This window comes from Stegodyphus dumicola, chromosome 9 (assembly GCF_044657685.1).
Source record: "Stegodyphus dumicola isolate Sdum_Otavi_A_Nest chromosome 9, ASM4465768v1".
NCBI classification, from domain to species: domain Eukaryota; kingdom Metazoa; phylum Arthropoda; class Arachnida; order Araneae; family Eresidae; genus Stegodyphus; species Stegodyphus dumicola.
This window is the reverse complement of record NC_140776.1, coordinates 167,603,390-167,626,768: the sequence shown is the minus strand read 5'-3', so window position 1 is coordinate 167,626,768 and position 23,379 is coordinate 167,603,390. Positions and strand designations below refer to the sequence as shown.

At 35.1% G+C, this 23,379-nt stretch overlaps 1 long non-coding RNA gene across 1 annotated transcript in view; it reads left to right on the top strand.

Moving 5' to 3' along the window:
• Window positions 1-468: 468 nt before the first annotated feature.
• Window positions 469-23,379, top strand: part of LOC146995546 (uncharacterized) — a 62,687-nt gene continuing 39,776 nt past the window's right edge. The window contains exon 1 of the long non-coding RNA XR_015043236.1: window positions 469-674. This is a non-coding gene — a long non-coding RNA (uncharacterized LOC146995546). The remainder of the gene's footprint in view (window positions 675-23,379) is intronic.

The following is a 23,379-nucleotide window of genomic DNA, read 5'->3' as shown; positions in this document are numbered from 1 at the left end:
TAGAACATTTGACATTTTCTCACATGCACCAAATCCACGCATTACCCTTTCCTGGATTTGAAGAACTCACAGAAAGAAAGAGGGGGCAGAAATGCTGACAACAAATTTTATTGGTCTTTGCAAATTTTATTGTCACGAAATCTTTGCAAACGGTTCTCAGAAGCAGTCCCGGATCTAGAGGGGAGCAAGCCGGGCGGCAACATCTGCGGGCAGCAAATTCAAGCGTGTTACTGGATCGTATTTGGAATGTTGTCTAATTTTGATACAATTTAGTAATTTTAAAGACCACTTTTAAGAATATTTTTAATTAATTAATAAGGAACAATTTAATGAAACAAACAGTTAAAAGAAAGCTAAGTACATCCGAATACGACCGTAAAATTAAGATCAGAGAGAGGACAATCGAGGAACTCCAGGCGTCACTGACAAGGTCAGACCAACGAGATAGTATACTGATAGAGAGCGTATTGCAACCTTCAACCGGTTCCAACATTAGTGTCACGTGACTGCTGCGCGAATTCCGAAAGTCCGGAAATACTTTACATTGCTTTCTATGGGACGAAAGACTGCTGCTCTGCTTGGTCACATAAAATTTAAGTAAAAATGGTTATTCGCTGCGGCGCCTACGGATGTAAAGAAAGTTCCGTGAAAGGAGGACTTGTAACCTTTCATAGGTAAGTTAAAACTGCATGATTTATTATTTTATTTTCAGTACTTTTGTCATTTTACTATCTCTGTTGAATTGGTTGGAAAGTTTCAGCCATATTGTATAAGAAAATTGGCGCCGTATATGACATTTTCAGCATGTATTATTAGCATCAAAATGTATTAAATACTGTGACACTATTTACTGGAATCACTCTTTACAAATAATTGAATTTTATATGTTTTTTCCGTGTATTCCGTTGAAATAGAAAGCTGCGCCAATTGGCGTTAACTTTTTTTTCGCCAAGTCGTACGCGTTTTGATTTCATAAACCTGAAATTACTGCCTGAATTACTGCCTGCGATAAAAAAGAGAAAAATGCTATTATTAGCATTAAATTATTGAGAAAAGATTGTGCGATATGTTTACTTTGTTAAAAAAAAGCTGAAGATCTTGATTCATGCAACATTGAACATAAACATTTAAACAGCATTATTTTAAAAAACAGATTACTTTTATAAAGCTCAATGCTTTATCATTATTTTCTATAAAATCAATTAAAATAAAAATAACCTGGATTATAATTCTGTCTCATCTACGATGCTGTTAGAAATTTATTGTAATTGAAAAAATGTGATGTGAAAAACTTACCATATTTTAAATAGTATTTAAAAAAAAAAAGGAGAGTGAGAGAATTTTTAACTGTAATATCGTTTTGATTCTAATAATAAATACCGAGTTGAAGTTTGTTACCCTTTGATACATATTCAATATAAAATATTTGTTATAGTTAATAAGTATTGATCCCCGCCATGACATACAAATGAGTGTGGAAATCAGTAATTAAGATTGCATTATTTTGTCCCAGTAATATAGTCTCAAGAAAAGAGAGTGCATTATTTTGTTTCAGTAATATAATCTCAAGAAAAGAGAGGCAATCAATGGCATAAATACATATAATACAATGTGATTTTCTTTTTCTCTTTAGGATGCAATGCATTAAAATTAAACGAGATTTTTTTACCTTCTCAAATATTATAACAGTAGTGGAATTAATTTTTTAACGTTATTCAAAATTAAAGTTTCCATCTCAATTTTTTATTATTTATTTTAGATTTTCTTCCTAAAATTATTTAACCTAAACTTCTTAAACAATGGTGCATATAATTTAAAGCGATTATTAAAAATATAGATAAAATATTCAGGAAAAGAGGGGTTAAGTTATATCTAAATAAAATTGTAAAAATCGAACAACCTAATTCAGGGCCGTTGTCTGCTGACTGCTAACAGACGGAAATAAAAAGCACTACCTGCCATATCAAAAGCGGGCCAAACTGGCGATGAACAGCCTAAGCTATCACTCTCCAAGAGCGCCAAGAGCATTAGTCACGTGGTATATGTTGGAGACACCCAAGCAGACGAATTCTCTGTGGGTGAGCTGTCTACCTGTTATATGAAGTCGTTGGGTCAGACGACCCTGTCCTGGAGGCTCGCGCCTCTGCCAACTCAACACAGCCTAAATATAATAAATCTGGGGGGAAGGGGTTATGACTAACCTCATTTTATTTTTCACTGCCGTTCGCTTGCCTTCCCAAAAGGGATTATTGCACATTTATGCAAGCTCACTTCAGAATGTCTTGCCCGATCGTATACCAACTTCGCGGAATTAATTGAAGCCCTCCTCAATTCTCTAAGGAGGTAAGAAAGGAGGTTATTTCCTACCTCCATGCAATTCTCCTCGACAACTACAATGGTCAACGTTTCAGTCCCTCACTTTAATGTACAAAGGGTGACACACAAAGAAGAAACTATGAATTACGAACGAATTACTTTCTTTTATACTCATATTATATTTTTATAATAAAGAATGATGAGTCAGAACTTGTTTACGCTCCACAGGAATTAAAAAATTTTCAAGTTGCAACATTTAGCTGCTATATGTTATTTTTGACAATTATTATATAAAGAAGAAGTTTGGGACTTAAATACGAGTAGTTAAAATTTTGCAAAGCGATAATTAATGTTCTAAAATATAATTTTAATATATTAAAATTATATATATATATATATATATATATAATATATATTATAATAGAATGTCTAAAATAATTCTTGAAATAAAAAGGGGTCAATTAATGTCAAAAACTAAATAGGAAAAAATTGAAATTAAATTGAGTTATCGTGTTTCTTAAAATTACCGTCCATATTTACTGATGTAATTTTAAGAAGTGTAATAACCGAGTTTAATTTGAATTTTCTCCTATTTAGTTTTAAGATTACTTGTCCACTTTTAACTTAACTTTGGAGGTAATGTTTAATATATCAGTTTTGACGTATGTAAACCAGATAAATTAATGAACCTACAAGAAATTGTTATATATATCTACTATATATATTAAATAAACCTATCAAATATCGGATTTAAGAGAAGATACTACAGTACTAATATTAATTTGCATCGCAGTTTAATTTTTTGTTTGTTTTGTTTTGATAAATATTTATGAATGTTCTTAGATCTTAAATTTCAAATTCAACATTTTAGGTAAATAGTTCTAATCTAAATTTAAAATTTTTTTCATTCAAAATTCATTGCAAAATTCGGCTTGTTAATCGGTTCTAAATTCATACAAATATTGTTAGTAGACCGACAATATATTTTCAGCACAATTTTTACATTAGTTACATAATTAGCACAATTTTTGGAAAACTTCAATGCAAAGCAATTGTTCCGTACCTAATTATAAGCGCTACTGTGGCAGCGTGATGAAGAAAAATAAAACTATTTAAGTTACCTTGGAAATCGCAGACGACTTTTTATTTTTAGATTTTGGTTTCTAACGGTTTGTGGAATAGAGTTAAAAAGTGTCGTGAGTGTTTTCAAAATGAAAGTAAATAACGTTCTTTTAAAGCACCGAAATTTTTTAACAAATGTCTAAAATCATCAGCAGCAATTTCTGTGAGATTTTAGTAATGCGTGAGTTTTTCAACTAAATATTACTGTGGAATTTCTTGTCCAACCACACAGCGTTTTAGGATTTTCTGCAAAAAAACTCTTTTATGTCACTTGTAATTCTGCCGAATAATTGCTTTCAGATATAATATGAGTCTGGAGATTTCCTAAAATATGTGAATGCTTGAAACATCTACGGAAAATATTACAACAAACATCTTTTAATAAATTGTTTCAGTGAGAGCTTCTTACGTTTCTCCGTGTAGTTACCTAATTCTGTGTAATCATTAAAATAAGAAGTTTCATAATTTTCACGCTACTACAATACATTTTAATTCTGATTTTTACACCTTAAACAACTCGTTGGAACGTGTAGACGAAATATTATATTATTTTCTGCACGACTACATTTTTTTAAGGATAAATGTATAAGTTCTCATCTAAGAAAAAATTTCGTAGTAATAATCAGCTGAAAAACTCGTGTATTACTAAAATCTCACAGAAATTGCTGCCGCTTGTTAAAATATTTCAGTGGACTGCGTTTTAAAAGCACTTTATTTACTTTCAGTTTAAAAACACTCGCGGCACTTTTTAACTCTATACTCTCAAAACTGTTAGTATCCAAAATCTAAAAATAAAATGTCGTCTGCAATTTCCATGGCAACTTAAACGGTTTTCATTTCCTTGACCGCGCTGCCACGATAACCCTTATAAATTAGGTACGGAACAATTGTATTACATTGAAGTTATCCCAAAATTATGTAAATTATGTAACCGACGTAAACACTGCGATGAAATTCGCTTTATTGCCTATTGTCATATTTTGTGTGAATTTTGAATTACCAAATTCCATGATTCGAAAGCGAACAGTGCAAACACTATACGAAAAAAAATACCTCTATCGGGAGTGGCAGTCTCTCGAAACTCAACATGTAAAATAAAAAAAAAAATCACTTAAAACGTTTTACACTTTTTAAATTGCTCTCACGGTGTGTTTCTCGCATTCAAAAGTAACAACGGTATCAAAGCCATCAAATTCTGAATAATGTAGTACTCCACCCGAATATGAACACCTGAAATCCCGAATCTGGAATCTATTAATATTTATGTTTCATTGTCTATTTCATATTTTGTAAAGATTTAACGAATTGTTGATTAACAAATTTAACGATTCCAAAGCGAGGAGTGGTAACACTCTACGTGTTACCACTCCTCGCTTTGGACGTACGCAATGAAATATCTATAGTGGGCCGTGAGTGTCTATCGAAAATTTAATTGGGAAAAATTTTAAATCAATTTTGTATTTTGCAAATAAATAATAAAAACAGTTAAACATTAATTTTTACAAGCAAGTCCTTTCCGAGAAATTCATGTAGAATTGGATATTTAGTCAAATTTTTAGTCCAAAGGGGCTTTGTACCTGAAGGACTATTGTTTTCGTTTTGCACTGAAGCCTTTAAAAGGCTGTATCACTTTTCAAATCGTTGCCACCCAATACTATCGCCCTGCATTATATCTGAAGAAATTAAATAATGAAGAATCTGCATAAATGTATGGATGTTTCTCGCATTGTGATAAAACAACGGAATCTAGAGCTATCAAAATTTGACTTACGTAATCTTCCATAGAATATGGGCACGTGGAAGCCCTAATTTTAATTTGAAAATTGCTTTATTATAGATTTCATATTTTGTAACACTTCGATGAATATTTGATTAAAAAACTCAACGATTTCAAAGCGATAATTGGCAACGTTGTACAAAAAAAAAAAAAAAAAAAAAAAAAAAACTTTTTATCTCCAGCGCGCGGGACTGCGTATCGGAAATTCTAAAGATACGCTCAATAAAAAAATATTTTGCGATATTGCTCTTGAACTGAATTTAATGGTTTAAGTACGAAGAACACGATATTCAATAAATAAAGGTAACACACAAAATATTAGAAAAACGTCCCTTTGGACGTAATTTAAAGTCTGGAACCTTTTAACAAGAGTACACAAACTTACTTGCATAACAATATCAACATTAATTAATAATGGATTAATACTAAATGGTATGATATATATAAATGAATAATATAAAAGAATAATCTATACTGGTATATATCAAAGCCACAAATGAACATAATAATTAATAATATAATAAAACTCAATGATATCAAAAGTTCTATCTAAATTAAATCTCGAAAGGATATAACATCTGGATCGATCTTCTGAATTGTCCTTTGGGCGTGCGAACGAGGCACGCTCGAACATGTCCATCTCTTCCTATAATCACGTTTTCAATTACACCCATGTCCCAAAGTAGTTTGGATTGTTTTGGTCCTTCTACCAACACAACGTCTCCAGTCTTAAGGTTCTGCTCAGTTTTAGGATTAGCAAAGTTATGCGCATTTCTAAGATGGAGTAAATATTGCTCTTTCCACTTGATCCATGTTAATTTTAAGAGCTTAGATTGGTAAAGCTTCCTCCTGGTTAAAGTCTCTTTGTCGGATACCTTGTTAAAAATTTCCAAGAAATGCTCGGGAAAGTTAAATGTACCACGTCCTGGCAATAAAAATTGTGAAGGTGTGAGCGGGCGAGGTTCACCCAGCTCGTTGCTCTCATATGTTAGAGGTCTATTATTTAGCACACACTCGAGTTCAGTTAATATTGTAGAGAGCTCTTCGAAAGTCAGTAATGCTCTCCCTAAGATTTTCTTCAGAGGTTCCTTGATGCTTCTCATCAAACGCTCCCAGAACCCTTCCCACCATGGGGAACGATCAGGTATAAATTCCTATGTTACCTCTTTGGATGTCAAGATATCTCTCACACTTGGCTCTGATTTGATTCTTTTAAACCCTTTAATTATTTTACATGTGCTGCGGAAATTCTTGGCATTATCTGAATAAATCACTTTGCAGCTCCCTCTTCTTGCTAAAAAACGTCGTAATGAAAAAATGAAACTTTTTGCAGACATATCTGAAACCACTTCAATGTGTACAGCACGAGTGACGGCACATGTAAATAAGGCTATATACACCTTTTTGTGGTTACCCGCTTTTTCTCTAATAGTAACTGCTCCCGTTAAGTCGATGCCTACAACTGTGAAAGGATTACTTTGGACTACACGATCTCTGGGTAACTGACCCGTTAACTGTTTGGCGGGCTTCACTGCAAACTTTTTACACACCAGGCAAGCGTTAATAACTTTCTTTACTACTTGTCTTCCTTTAGGTATCCAAAATTTATTCCTGACTTTGGACAATGTTGCCATGACTCCTGAATGGAATACTTTTATGTGTTCACTAAATATCACTAGTTCGGTGAACTTCGTTTTGGGCAGAATAATGGGATGTTTTTCGTCATCTATTAATTCTGCTTGTTCCAAACGACCTCTGACACGCAAAATACCTCTACTGTCCAGATATGGTGCTAAACTGTAAAGCTTAGAATCTGGTGTTATTAGATTATTCCTCTCTAGTCGTTGAATATCCGAAAAGTAATTCGCTCTCTGTACTTGTTTTATCCAGTACTCCTCAGCTTCTTGGATCTCCAATACAGTAAGAGGACCTTCTTCACAGGCACGTTTTCTTAGCTTGGCGACAAACCGCTTTACCCATTTATTGTAACTCTCAACAATTTTTCGAGAGTGCTGAATTTGGTAATGTCTAACGCATTTTCTTCTTCTGGAATAGTCACCTGAACATAAGTGCTTAAACGTTCCAAATTTTGAGAATCAGTTTCTACTTTAAACTTCTGCTCAGGCCATTGATCTTCAGAATCTTTCAACCATGATGGACCATGCCACCAGTTATTATCTTTCACCAATGCATTTGCTGTTTCACCACGAGTTAATTTATCTGCTGGGTTTTCCGACCCTGGACAATATTTCCACTTATCAGGCGAGGTACAGTCTTGTATTTCTGCAACTCTATTCGACACGAACTGCTTCCACTCACGCGCTGACCCCTTTATCCACCACAAGCAAATTTCGGAGTCCGTCCACAGAACTAACCTACCTACCAAATCCTGAAACATTTTCAATAAATATTTTCCTAACCTAGCTGCAACTACAGCCCCCATCAATTCCAACCTAGGGAGGGACAACTTTTTTAACGGAGCTATCCTACTCTTCGACATTATAAACGACGCACATACCTCTCCTCTCTCATTCTTATATCTAAAATATGCCACCGCTCCATATGCCACTACTGACGCATCACTGAAAATATGAATTTCAACCGACTGACCTTTACTTAGAACTTCTGTAAAGTAGTACCTCTCTATTTTCAACGCGTTTAATTCCTCAATTTCAGCGCACCACTTTATCCATTTGCACCGTAACTCCTTTGGCAACTCTGCATCCCACTCCAAACCTCTCTCCCATATTTCCTGCATCAGTCTCCTAACTCGCACCACAAATGGAGAAATAAATCCGACTGGGTCAAACACCTTAACTGCTGTGCTTAACACCGATCTTTTACTATTTCTCAACGATTCCAAACTACTCAACAATGATGTAACGTCTACTTTCAAACCATCCTCTTCTAAGTTCCACACCAAGCCTAACACTTTCAACTTACTATCTGTCTCAGACCTACTTTCTTCACACAACCCTTCCTGAACCCACAAGTCATACAGCTCTTTAGAATTAGTGTTTAGCTTTCTCAAATTAAAACTCGCGTCTCTCAAAATAGATACCGCCTCTGATGAAAGACTGAAAGCTGATTCTACACTTTCCCCTCCATAACACAAATCGTCTGCATACAGTGAGCTATTTAGCATCTCGACACAGTTTTTGTTTGTTTCCGCATATTTCTTTAAATGATGTTTGATCGTCGCACTCAATAAAAACGGTGAACAATTACATCCAAATAATACTCTGTTCATTTGCATAATTTTAAAGTCCTCACTGTCATTATCAGGATACCAGAGAAATTTTAAATATTGCCTATCTTCCCTTGCTATCCCAATCATCAAAAACGCCTTTTCTATGTCACCGCAGAATCCAATTTTAAATTTTCGAAAGGAAAGAATGATATCCAAAATATTCGGATTTAGGTTTGGGCCCTTTTCTAAGCAATCGTTTAACGATAGCTTTCCTCTTTCGCAACTGCTGCAATTAAATACCATTCGAACTTGAATGCTTTTTTTATCTTTACGGACCACTGCTCGGAATGGCATAAAGTATCCCTCTCTCGTATCCTCACACTTTTGAATAATGTTGTTTTGTGTCTGAAATTTAATTATTTCCATAAACTGTTCCCTCACAAAGCTATTACCTTTTAACTCTCGCTGCACCCTTTCGAACTGCCTCTTCGCTAAACCAAAATTATTTTCCAAATGCTCTGGACTCCTATTCCACAACAAGCGAGCCTCATACCACCCGTCTACATATTTCAAATCCTCTTCAAATTGTTTAATTATTCGCTCATCGCCAGAACCCCTTTCCGACGCGCACTCAGAGATTCCTAGACTTTCAATCTCCCAAAGCTGACGAATCTGATCCGATATTTTTAATTCCTCTTCCGAATCAATGTGTATAAACAAGCCGGTGGAGTCTGACCCTGAACTTAGCTTCTTACTCTCTCCCCCCACTCTACCACTCAACGTCCAACCGAATATGCTTTCATGCAGTACTAAATAGTCTGTTAACCGATGTGTTTTCCCCGTTAAGATGCAGTTCAAGTAATCATTCCCAATTAAAATCTGTACCTCTGCCACTTCACTATCGCAGCTGTCAGATAAGTGAAATCCTTGTTGGCGAAGATTGTTTATAATTTCTGCAGATGGCCTGGGTAATGCATTGGAACATATGGTTTTTACTTCGAGTGCTTCGATGATTAGAGTGAACCCGGTCTTATTTTTTAGAGAAAGTCTTTTTCTTTTAAATTCTCGCACTGGAGGATTCGAAGATGCAAATGTATGAATTCTTAATCTTTCTTTACCAATAGTTGGTAAACTTGCTTTTCTGGAAATAGACTGACAAACATAAGATCTTTTGGAAGCAGAATCGCATAACAACCTAACGTTAAATGTGGAATTATTTCCTACCAGTTGACCTCTCAATGTTTGATAATAAATCACGTCATTAGGAATTTGCTTGCTCAGTGTTTCGAGGAATAGTGAACTAACGTTTGTCTCTTTTGCTGCGCTCGCAGTATTTTTAATGGATTTATTTTCTTGCCCTTCTGCATCACACAGGCTCTCTAAATGCGACAAAGATTTGAAAATATTACATTTAACCCATTTTGCCTTACAAAATGGTTTTTTGTGACCCTTTTTTAAACAGCGCTTGCACTTAAATTGATCGTATAGTGTTTTGTGTTTCTCTGAAAAACTTAAGTCGCAGTTTTTAGAAAGGTGAGATTTAAGACAAAAGTCGCACATATAATTTTCGACTGATGTATTAAGCGTCGCCGCTGATACCATTTTCTTTTTAATTGGAGCAACACTCTTACGATAGTTGTCGGTATTTCTTTCACTGGTTATCGAAAGTGTTTGTTGTTTAAGACCCAGAGTTAGTGATTTTTGCGCGCTTCTACTTCTCTCTTTAGAAACAACAATAAATCTGACACTGTTGACTCTGTGTCGACCTTTTGCTCCCTACTAAACTGTAACACTAAATCTTGCGGTATACACTTATATAAAATAGGAAGTAATAGATTGCCGTAAGAATTAAAATTAATATCTAATGTCTCTAAACTTCTTGTTTGAACTGTTATTTCATCATATAGTTTTTTTAAACTGGATACGTCACTTGATCGGCGTACTGGCTCTAAAGCTAGGAGAACGTTCAAATGCGCGCTAACTAATATTTCTTTTATCCCAAATCTGTCAGTTAAGATTTCGATGGCCTTTATATAGTTTTCTCCTATTAATGGCAATCGCTTATAGCTTTTGCAGCTGAACCGGTGAGTAAAGATCTTAAATAGTTAAACTTCTCAACATCTTGAAGCGTATTGTTTTCGTGAATGGCAGCTTTATACTGAGCCCAAAATTCAGTAAATTTACATAAATCGCCGCTGAAAGTTTCTAAGGTAATGCGAGGCAATTTAGTATTATAATTAGTTTTGATTTCCGAAACTTGTGAAGTTGTTCCGGTTTTACCCGCATTTTGAATATATCTATTGACTTTAGATTTACATCTAATGATGGATTCGCTGTATTCTAAACAATGTTCTACTTCCGTCTCTAATTCCTGAACAGTGCTTTGAGCATTAATAACTTCATCATATTTTAACAAGCTAGCTTCTCTCTCGATTAACACTGAAAGCGATTCCTGCAACACTTCTAGGTTCGGATTCTCGCTTTGCAATTCCTCATCTAATTTCCTTATTAATTTTGTTACACTGGTACGAACCGAACCTCTAATTTTTCTATTTCTCTCGACGGTTTCTTCAAAACTCATTATCAAAGATAAATTGCATGCAGATAAAATGAAATGACTCACCTTCCCGGCCGATGCACCAAAAACTTGATGTATGTAATAACTTACTTACATCTTCTTTATCGGAGGTTCTTGTGTTCTATTGGCCAAACAAAGACACTTTCCTTTAACTAAATCTATTTAATGAAGAGAAGACTATGTACAAATATTATATACAGATTACAGAGTATCTAGTTTATGTCACTGTCAACCACTCTCATCAACCTCTCAACCCTCTCTGCCGAAACTCTTAATTAGCTAAACATACGGGCGGCGCAGCGCCCTCTATCTCTTTTTTTTCTACAAACCTTGCAGATGTTCTTTATTTCTTTAAATATAATACAGGGCGACAATTTGGTGACAAGAAATTAGACCAACGCTGAAAATATTGACACTGTGGGTGACGTACCGAAGTCAAGTGTGACATGCGACAAGTGAAATAAATGCATAAAGTATTTCAGATTAATGATATGTCATCTTTTAACGCACTATTTACTGTTTAAAGCTATGATTATTATTAAGTTACTTATCAGAAACATCTCATATATTAAGTGTATTGGGAAGTAATTCGAATGGTTTTGATATTGAGAAATTAAGGTCGATAGCCTATTTTTCATCTGATAGTCTTATCAGGTTCAATGTTTCTTCTAACCTTCTTCGGAAACATACAATGACCTGACTAGAACAGAGAGCTTACTAAAGCTATGTTCACTAATTGTAGTAAGTAGACAGGATACAGACGAAGGGTATACAAAACCCTTTATTTTTTTCTTTATATACAATGACTTCCGTACTTCGGAATACAATGACCCTCCACTCGGGGTCTAACTTAAAAGATATCAAAATAAAACTAAACTCTAATTTAACTTTAGAATAAGATTGGCCTTATAATAACAGAAAGCGTATGTAGCACAGAGACTGTGAACACTACAATACGTTTAATTTATCAAGAGGATTAAAACCTCTGGCCTGGAAGGCAAAGTAGCAACTGCGTAACTTCTAAGGTAAGCGGCCTGCTTCGAACTCACGGCTTCCTCTCTTCTGCTTGGCAAAAAGGCCACACTTAAATACTTGGCGTTCGCCAGACAACTTTGCATAAACTCCTTCACGCTTATAATTCTGGCCGGAAGTAGAAAATAAGAAGTGATAGTAAAGATTTAAAATAAAATAAACGTTAGTAAAACTTAAGATCCTTACATACTTCCCGCCAGAGTTAATTAGTTTGAAACTGAGGTCTAAAACGACCTTGTTGAAAACTTTTAGCTCTAGAAACTAACGCGAGGCCAAACTTTTACAAACATAACTTAGCTAGAAACTAGAAAATTTTAAAAGAAAGAAATTTGTTACAATAGCAGCTCCCGGAATATACAACAATCTTTTTTCTTTTTCATCTGTACTGCATCAAAACAGGAGCTTTATTCAATTCTGGTTCCTTCCAGAGATCTGGAAGGAAAACTAGTTTAATGAAATGTTACAGAATGACATTGCAAATAACATATAGAATATACTTTTCTTAACATTCTTATTTCATTCATGACTATTTTAATTATCTCTCCCCGTGCTCTCTGACATGTGTTGTAAAAACACCAAACACGAATGTGTTTCTGTCTATGTGTTCAACACTTCCTCCTACAATCAAAACACTAACGTGTTAAAATTCAACATACGAGACCTCTTAACACACCCTAATTTCAACTCTAGACCCTGAGGTACTATTCTGAAAGTGGCTAACTCTAAAGTGTAGCGTCAGAGAGCCTAACTACATCATTCAACCTTTAACACATATTCACCATGATTTAATCTTTACAGTCACACGAATAACAAATTTTTTTAACATTACTTTCACTTTTACCATATCACGTTATTTCTAAACATTCAAAATAACAGTTCACATGTATACAAGAACATATCAAGATGCCGTTAATTTTACACATTTGAAAACATACATTAGTAGTACATTGTTAACTTCTATTCTTTTCAAAGCAAGTGCCAATTCTTTCTACATTGAAATAATACTACATTTCAAAAAGTCTTTCAGACTAAAACTTCTTTCTTGTTAGAATGTTTTAAATAAAATTTATACAATAACTTTTTACAATATTTAAGTCTTTATACAACGCTATTATACATCAACTTTAGTTTTACGCGCGAGTAATTGAAAAACATAATAAGAAAATCGGTCACAACTCATTTCTCGCCCTTTTGGCGATAAAGGTAGACCTCGCATGAGGTAAAACTTCTTCAAATCTGCCACTTGCAGTAAGAATGAAAGATTAACTTAAGTTTGTAAAGTAACACAAAATTTTACTTATCTTTGTAATATTCAGACATCCTTTTCTGGGCCCAGTCTTTAAAGGTGCTGCAGACCGTAGCTTGGTTGATCCTCCTTCTTGTACGGGCTCGCCCTTCAGTGCTTTCCTCTGGAAGCTTCCGTTTTTCACCACTACGGCCACCCTTGAACATCTTCCTTCTGTCCTCTGCTTGTGGTCTTGGCCGTTTGAAGGCAGCTGGTCTTGGTGGAACCGGGAAACTTCTGTCGTGATCCTGCTTGGACCTCGTTGTTGGCCGTTCAAATTTTTCTTGTACTTTTTCCTCCGCCGCTGATGGCCCTTCCGCAGTTCGGCGACTTTTGCTGCGGAGAGTTCTGTCGGATGAGTCAATCTTCCGTTTCACAGCCGGGTTATAGTTGCCGTCCTTTCTCCCGGTCTTTTCCACATACGTCGTCCTTCTCCCTTCTTCATTCTGGGGGTGTTCGTGAACTCTGTTTTTTGGACGGTGGAACGGCTTCTTTTTCTTTGTACCTTCAATTTTTCCGCGGGGCAATTTTCTTTTCACTTGCTTCTGTCTCTCATTGGCTTGCCCTTGTACTTGTCGTTTTCCCACCTCTGGAACTTGTACCTGCGGTGTCTGCCGTACCGGATCCTGCAAAAGATCTGAAAAGATTTGCATTTTATTACGGTCATAGAATGGTTTTATCTGGTCAATGTTTGCGGAACAGGTTTCACCATTTCTTGCCTTTAATACTACAACAGCGTGAGTTATTTTTTCTATAACATATGGTCCTTCAAAGCGTGGGAAAAATTTGGCAGTTTTATCTTCTGGTGCTGAAGAAAGTGAATGCTTAATTTTTAGTACTTCATCCCCTACTTTATAAGTTACTCCCCGTCGTTTCAAGTCATAATACAATTTTTGTTTTCTTTGTGCTACTTCTGTATTCTTTTTTTGCTTCTTTTATTAGTTTTTCTATATCACCCATTTTAAATTCTGGGGCTCTTTGTTGCACATAAAATAGTTTATCTAACGGTGTTATAATCTTTCTGCCTAGAAATAACTCAGCAGGAGTTTTTCCCGTTGTATCATGTTTTGCGGTCCTAAGGGCGAAAGCAAATTCATTGACATAGTTATCCCAGCTTTTATGAAAATTTTTAACATAACTACGGATAATTTTCACTATATTTCTGTTGACCCGTTCCGCTATATTTGATTGCGGCCGATACGGGACCATTTTTAAATGACGTATGCCCAGTTTTTGGCACATGTCTTCAAATATATTACTTACAAATTGAGGACCATTATCCGATATAACTTTTAGGGGCGCCCCGTATTTTAAAATATATTTATTTAAAATAGAATCGGTAACTAATTTCGCGGAGGCTCGTTTTAAGGGAACAATTTCGGTCCATTTACTAAAATGATCAACTATAACAAGGAGATAGCGACTTTTGTTTAACTGACTTTTTGGGAAAGGGCCCAATAAATCGATACCGATTATTTCATTTGGAAATTCGGATTTAATACTATTTAGAAACCCGGCCGGGCGGAAATTAATATAATTAACGGCTTGACATGTTGGGCAGGACTGGACATACGCCCTTGTTAACTTTTGCAGTTCAGGAAAGTAGACTGCCTCGCGTACGCGTTGAGTAGTTTTTCGAATACCAGCATGAGAAGCTAAAGGGCTGTCATGGAGCTCTTGCAGGATATTTAATCTAAGACTAGCTGGGATAACAGGTCGAAATTCGTTGTTGGAATTCGTAGTTTTTGTATAAAATAATAGACCATCTATTAGTTCGTAATGGGCCGCCCTATTTCTTATCGCCACAATATCTTGGTGGCTAAAATTTTCAGGATCCTTCAAATACTCATAAATACTTCCAAACTCAGGATCCTTACCCAGTTCGGTTATTACAGTTTCTCGGGAATTTATTGTACACGCTGTCAGCATTGCAACTTTTACGGTATTACCCTGTTCGTCTAATTTAATTCGTGACAGGGCATCTGCTACGGTATTTTCCTTTCCGGGGGTATGCTTGATTACCAGATTATATTCTTGCAGCTTGAGTGCCCATCTTATTAACCTTGGGGATAAATTTTTTCCAGAGTACAATCTAGTTACCGCCGCATGATCAGAATATACTGTTATCGGCGCCTTTCCAAAATAGACTCGGAACTTTTGCACTGCTAACAGAACTGCAAGTGCCTCTCTCTCGGTCGCGGAATAGTTTCTTTGTGTTTGATTTAAAGTTCGGCTAAAAAATGCTACTGGCTGCTGATTTTGCGAAAGTACCGCTCCTACCGCATAATCCGAAGCATCCGCTGAAATTTCTAAATTTTCATCCTTTTCAGGAAATTTCAACACAGGGGCTTGCGTTAATGCTTGTTTTAATTTTTCGAAAGCACTATTGGCTTCGGCCGTCCACGAGAATCTTGCCTTTTTCCTTTTTAATTTTAACAATGGCTCAGCGATAGCCGCAAAATCTTTTATAAAGGACCTATAATATGAACAAAGTCCTAGAAAAGAAGAGAGCTTCTTTGCCGTGTTTGGAGTCGGATACTTTTGTACAGCGATTATTTTTGATTCATCTGTCTCGATCCCTTTTTGCGATATTTTGTAACCTAAATATTTTAATTCAGGGGCTGCAAATTTGCATTTTTCGACATTAACTTTTAGACCGGCCTCATTTAATAAAGAAAACACCTGTCTTAAATCCTGTACATGTTGGTCTAGATTATCACTAGTAATAATGATATCGTCTAAATAGATAAATGTGGACTTTCCGAGAACAGGTCTTAACACAATGTCCATGCATCGCTGAAATGTTGCTGGGGCGCCTGAAAGGCCAAACGGCATACGCAAAAATGCATAAGTGCCAGACTTGGTTATAAAAGCAGTCTTAGGCACGTCCTCAGGCCTGATCCCTATTTGAAAATAACCATTCGTTAAGTCTAAAGTTGTCATAAATTTGGTTGATTTTATGTTCCTTAAAATTTCTTCTATAATCGGTAACGGATATACCGGATATTTCGTTATGGAATTTAATTTACGGTAATCAATAGCGAATCTCCACCTTTTTGGATGCTCCAAAGGATAATCATTATTTTTCTTACATAAAACCACCGGACTAGCATAACTACTTGAGATAGGCGTTACGATCTTTTTACGTAGCATATCGGTAATATGCCATTCTATAATTTTTTCCTTATTCTTATCATACCGGTATGGTTTTTGACGAACCGGCAATGCATCTCCGGTGTCAATACTATGGTTAGTAACCTGGGTAAATCCTGGAATATCACTAAATAAGGAAGCAAATTCACTTACCACTTGTCGGATTCTATCTTGCTCGTCATTAGGCAGGTGGTCGAGATTTACCCTTGGCGGTTCAACCTTTTCTACACGCACTGGTTTCATCGTCAGCTTAAGAGACGCTTCATTAAAATCCAGTGTAGCTTGTGCGTCTGAAAGAAAGTCTATTCCTAGTATTAAGTGTGCTTGCAAATTCTTTACTATAAAAAACATCACCTTTACTTGTTCGTCCTTGATACGGATGTACAAAGGTACTTTACCTACGCACTTACATTGTTCTCCTTGCGCCGCTAATACTGTTGTATTATCCGCATTATATATGCGGTATTTGCGAAAATACTTTCTAAAAAAGACTTCTGCCACACAGGAACACTGCGCGCCGGTATCCAGGAGTGCGGTGGCCGGGATATTATTTACCAAGACTTCAATCTTCGGAAGAGTTAAATTTTTCACCATTACTGTATTTAACTTGTAGGAAGAGGGGTTTTCGTGGCCTTCGGATTTCCGCACCCTCTCGTCAGCAGAAATCCGTTTTAGTTTAAATTATTTTTTCTTTCGGTGCTTTCCTTCTTTCTCCACTGGCCTTGAGACTTTTTTCCTGGGTTGCTATTGAACTGTCGACGTTCGCCGGCTGTTTTTGAATGCTCGGGTTTCCTTGCCCACTGATTCGCTTTTTCTCCGTAGCCATGTGCTTGAGTTTGCTGTAGTCTTGGCGTACCAAATTGGTTTCGCTGTTGATATTGGCGTCTTCTTTCGACGTCCGCCGTTCTTCTACTTTCAAACTGGATTGCTAGCTCAAATAATTTTTCCAGTGTAGTCGGATTTCTCAATTCAATAAAGTCTTGCACTTGGGGTAGTAACCTCGGCAAAATCACTTGAATTATTTCAGGATCCGGACGGTTTCCATACAAGAGCTTGAAAACGTGAATTTTTCTTAAAATAAAGCTCGAGAGGTTTTCGATTCTTTGTTGATATATACTGAAAAGTTCTGTTTCTAATTTCGCACGATCCCTTACAACAGGGAAGGCTTTTAGTAGGGCAGTCTTGAAATTTTCGTAGGTATAGGTGGGACTTCCTGCTTGACCCAAGAGACTTCTGCCGATACATTTGAACCAGTTAAGCGCTTGGCCCCTCAAAGCGCTGGTAGCTAAGGTAACTTTTTGAAACTCGTGCACGGGGTAGAGCATGAAGTGGTCATCCAATTTTTCCAAAAAACTGGTTACCTGTGAGTTTCCATTAAACGTTGCTTCTGGTTTCATCGAAGCGCGCATGGTCTGGACAATATACCCAAATCCTTCCAGGGCGGCAGCTGGCATTTCTGGATTCTGAGCTGTTTCTGCAGGCAGCACAGGTTCTTCTTGAAACTCGGCCATGGTTATTCTTCGTCGGGCGCCACTATCAGGTTCAATGTTTCTTCTAACCTTCTTCGGAAACATACAATGACCTGACTAGAACAGAGAGCTTACTAAAGCTATGTTCACTAATTGTAGTAAGTAGACAGGATACAGACGAAGGGTATACAAAACCCTTTATTTTTTTCTTTATATACAATGACTTCCGTACTTCGGAATACAATGACCCTCCACTCGGGGTCTAACTTAAAAGATATCAAAATAAAACTAAACTCTAATTTAACTTTAGAATAAGATTGGCCTTATAATAACAGAAAGCGTATGTAGCACAGAGACTGTGAACACTACAATACGTTTAATTTATCAAGAGGATTAAAACCTCTGGCCTGGAAGGCAAAGTAGCAACTGCGTAACTTCTAAGGTAAGCGGCCTGCTTCGAACTCACGGCTTCCTCTCTTCTGCTTGGCAAAAAGGCCACACTTAAATACTTGGCGTTCGCCAGACAACTTTGCATAAACTCCTTCACGCTTATAATTCTGGCCGGAAGTAGAAAATAAGAAGTGATAGTAAAGATTTAAAATAAAATAAACGTTAGTAAAACTTAAGATCCTTACAGTCTAATACATGCTGAATTTTTTACTACTAATATTTATGTTATAAAAAAGATATATAACTTGATAGTATAATTCGTGTGGACTCCTTAATCAAGGGGAAGTTCAAATAAGCAAAAATCGTGCATACATTTATAAATTTTTGCACCTGCGCATTATTTTCTTGCGAATAAACTAGGAAAGATTTGAAAATTTGTGCGAAATGGGAGAAAGTGCAATGTTTCAGACCCATATCCTCCACTCGGAAACCTTTCTTTGCCGCTACAGCCTTCCACCCCTCACAAACGATGCAACACGTGGAAATTTGAAATGTTTATGACCAAACCTTCCCTTGTCCTCCTCATCCCAGCTGAGAGGAGTTCAAAGTTTTCGTGGAAATGCCCCACCCCTCGGCATCATTCCTTGTTTCCTCCCCCCCCCCCATGGCTGTAAACTTCCAGGGTAGTAGCAGGAGCAACACACTTTCTTTAAACAATTGAGTTCTGTTATTAAATTTAAAAGGAAAATATTTTACTCATTTCTTTTAAAGTTTTCGATTAAATTTGAAGTATGTTATGTTAGACTTCTATGAACAGTTACATTTCAGAATGTTAAAAAAATTTTTTTTTTCTTGGTATTTAATGCCACACTACCCGTTGCTGCATCCCCCCGTCTCTTTTCAAGCTCCTTCTGATGAATGTCAGTCCACACCCAAATCGTAACCTCCACTTGGAATTTTTTGCCTTATGGCTGTAGTGTCCTCCCTTCCCAAACTATGCACACATAGCTATTTGGACGACCCCCATCCCAAGCAATTTCATCAGAACTTTTAAGGATAAAGGCACTTCTGTAAGAATTAGAAATGTTTTTTATAGTTATGAAAATATGTATTTACTCCTTGGATTAATTTGTTTCTGTTTGTACTTGGAAATATATAAATTAGCAGTTCCGTAGAAAAATAGCCATCGAATCTAGTCATTTCAGATATACAAATTATAACGGAAATTACATTTGTAGTTTTTGAATCAATAAGTTGTTTCAGTAAACTGGACAGTTTGATAGTTCAGTTGTAAACTGGACTATCAAATGTGTTTTCGTCGGAATATGAACACGAGACTCCGATTTGTAGCCGGACGTGATTCCAACTCCAAGGTAAACGAGCAATTTTATTTGTTATATGAAAATGCTATTTAAAACAAGATTGAACATTTCAAATGATATACCGGGTACGTATTTATTTTATGATTTGATAGAAAATTTGCATTAATATTTAAAACTGCTCCTGAGCGAGATATACGAAAATCGTATATAAATATAAAAACAAGACAAACACATTTTTGGGGAAAATATGCCGTTTTGTGACATATTTTAGTTGTACCTATGTATTGTGGTAGCGCCATAAAAAAGAAATAAAAACGATTTAAGTTGCCATGGAAATCGCAGATGACCTTTTTCTTTTTAGATTTTGCAATCTAATGGTTTAAGAGAATAGGGTTAAAAAAGTGCAGTCAGTGTTTTCTAAATGAAGGTAAATGAAATTAAATAAAAAAATCGCTAATTTTTAAAATACAGTGCACTAAATTTCTTGTAAAAAGCGTCTATAATCGCTAACAAAATGTTCTATTATTCCAAAAGGGTAATTTGGCCAGAAGAAATCCTAATTTTGTTTTGGAATTTTACTTTGATTCACTATAATTGTCCTTTTACTTTTCAAATTGTAACCACCCAATATTAGCGCCCTGCAAGCCTAATGACTCTACAAGCGGTTATTAATTTGGTCTCATTATTAAGCCAAGCGGTCTAATTATTTTGCCTTTATTTGTTCTTGGAAAAACTCGTTTGGTATGCACACAGTGATTTTTGGTTGGTTTATTAGCTTATAGCAAAGAACTGGAGGTCTATCTCCCTCAGGGGAGGGATATCTTCGTGGAGGACTTTCCAAAGGGAAATGGCTCGTATACACGTTACGCAAGGTGAGAACGCCCATGTTCGCGGGACTCAAACCTGAGATCGAACTACCAGTGTTCAGCGTCTTCACCGCTCCGCCGCTAGTTGGGCAGAGCCAATGTAGTGCGCAATGCCGAGGTTGTGCACGGTGCCGAGTTTGTGCAATTCTAGGATATTTTTTAAGTGAAAATAGATCGATGTGTATATGGGCAGAGCGAATGTAGTGCGCAATGCCGAGGTTGTGCTATTCTCTGATATTTTTAAGGTGAAAATAGATAGATCTGTACATAGACACCGAGTTTGTGCAATTCTTTGATGTTTTTCGGGTGAATACGGATCGTTGTGTACAAGGGAAAATGAGATAATCTGTGAAGCCGAGCTGTAATGTAACGTATTTTATGTGCAATGTTTAACGTATCGTTTGTGTATTTTAAATTTGTACTGTTGTTTTAATTGTGAATTATATTTAAGACATCATTTTTCATTTAAATTGTATTTTTAATTTTTATGTTTTGATATGTTTATAATGCTTTCCGTCTTGCGATATATATCGATAGCCCGACGATTTACTCAACAGTAGCAAAACGGTAAACTTTCGCACTATAAGTAACTTTTACCTCATTATTATAATACGTAGTGTTTGCTGTCGTAATTGCACTTGATAATATGAGTTCTTTGATAATATGTGCATGTGTATGTGAAGCATTGCTTAGTGTTCCAAATTTGAAGTATTTCTTTTCTAATAATATTTTCTTTCATTGTGAGAAATTATATTTTTTTATTTATTAATGTGTAGAATTCTAGTATACCTGCATACAGAAAATATGATATGATTTAGGAATTTAAAAACCTGTTTTTCATTAATGTGAAATTTAAAATTTTTAGAAAATAATGGAAATTGTCTAGTTACTGGTATGTAAGGGATTATGTCGTTATGTAGCAAAACGTTAATTTGTAACTATGATAAAATTGATATGTTCCAGAGTATTAATTTAAATTTAAAAAAAAATCTTTTTTTTATTTGTATAAAATGCTGAAGCTGTATGAAATACAAATATGAGAGACTGCGACGTTCTTTATCGTTTTAATAATTGGTAGAATTTGCTTACTGTATCATAGTAGTTTTAAATATAAACAATTTATTATACTTATTTTCAGTTAAGCCTAAGCTTAAATGTCAGAAATGTAAATTTAAAGTAAAGAATTTGATGTTAATTTACAATACTAAACAATTCATTATTGTTTTTTAAGAGAAAATAGAAATTACGCGTAGCACGGAGAATACCATGGACCTTATAAGAAATAGACTAACCCAAACGGGTTTTCTCTCTCGTCTGAGGCGTTGCCGGCTGTCACCATGATAACATCCGGAAGAGTAGGGACGACTCGCAGAAATTTAACATTGGTTGCCTATTGCAGCGTGTATAACTGTGAAGAAAAAGTTGGTTGTAGAGCCTCATTTCACAAATGAGAATTTCTACATAATTTTAATTTTGAAATTGAGATTGATTTTTAAAAATTTAGCATATTTATCAAGCATAATTAGCATTCCAAATAATTATAAAGCTATTGCATGCTTTCAGGGCTAGATATTTTTTTAGCTTTTCTTTTGCTGTACGGAAATTTGTAACTACTTCTTTTAGAAAATAATATTTTAAATCTGAACTAACAGAAATATTCAAACAAACAATTTTCTCTTGCAATTTTTATGCTTTTTATTGGTGTAAATACGTAAAAAATACTAAAATATTTAAAAACGAGTTTTTGAAGGATTTTTTTTAAATTCTAAATTTTTCTGCTTTTTTAAAATTATAGATAAGTATTATAGCACGATTTCTATAAAGGAATTTTATTTCAATTACATTTCATAATACATCATAGTGATAAGCACGTTTGACATCTTAATTTTTATACATTTAATTCCAATATTAAAATTGTATTTAACCGTAATAATTAATTTTGCTTGTATTTTATAGTCATTATTTTTAAAATTTAGTTTTAGTTCTGCTTAAGATTTTTTTATTTACTGTTAATTTAATTTATTAACTCAAAGCGGCGGTAGCCTAGAATTGCTGCTAGTTTCGAAGCGGCATTTTGCACTGTTTTATTATAAGTGTCCTTGCAAATTGTTGTTACCAAATATTATCGCCCTATATTATATGTAAAGAAATTAAATAATGTAGAATCTGCATGAATACATGTATGTTTCTTGCACTGTGACAAAAACGACGGTTTCTAGAGCCATCAAATTTTGAATTATGTAATCCTCCACCCGAACATGGGCATCTGGACGGCCGAATTTCGAATTTGTTTTAATCTATTTCATATTTTGTAAAACTTTAACGAATTTTTGATTAACAAACTCAACGAGTTCAGAGCGAGCACTGTACGGAAAATAACAGTTTTATCTCCAGTGCGGAAATTCTAAAGATATGCTGTTTTCAAATGTATGTGGTTTACGGGCGAAGAACATGATATTCAATAAATATAGGTAACACAGAAAACTTTAAAAAAAAGGTTCCTTTTGGGCGTAATATAAAATCTGATTGCTTCTAGATTTTATTTTATCTTTTTTCCCGTCATTAGGCTCAGAAAATTTTATGCTCCGAAATTTATGAATTATTAAAATAACTAATTCACTTTAATGTTAATAATTTAATGATCGTATAATCAAATAAATATGATCGTTTTGTAATGTTATTATAGTTTGGAAAATCACTGCCTGAAAATGTTAATTAAATTTAAAACTTTTTTTATCAGATCTTTTTTAATTTTACCTTTTTTCTTTCATAGCATCACGTACTATCAATCTTATTTAATTTTACTTTATTTTTACGCAAAATTAAGTTCATAAATTTTGTGCTTAAAGTTTTTACCGTTTTACCAAAGTAAAGATGTT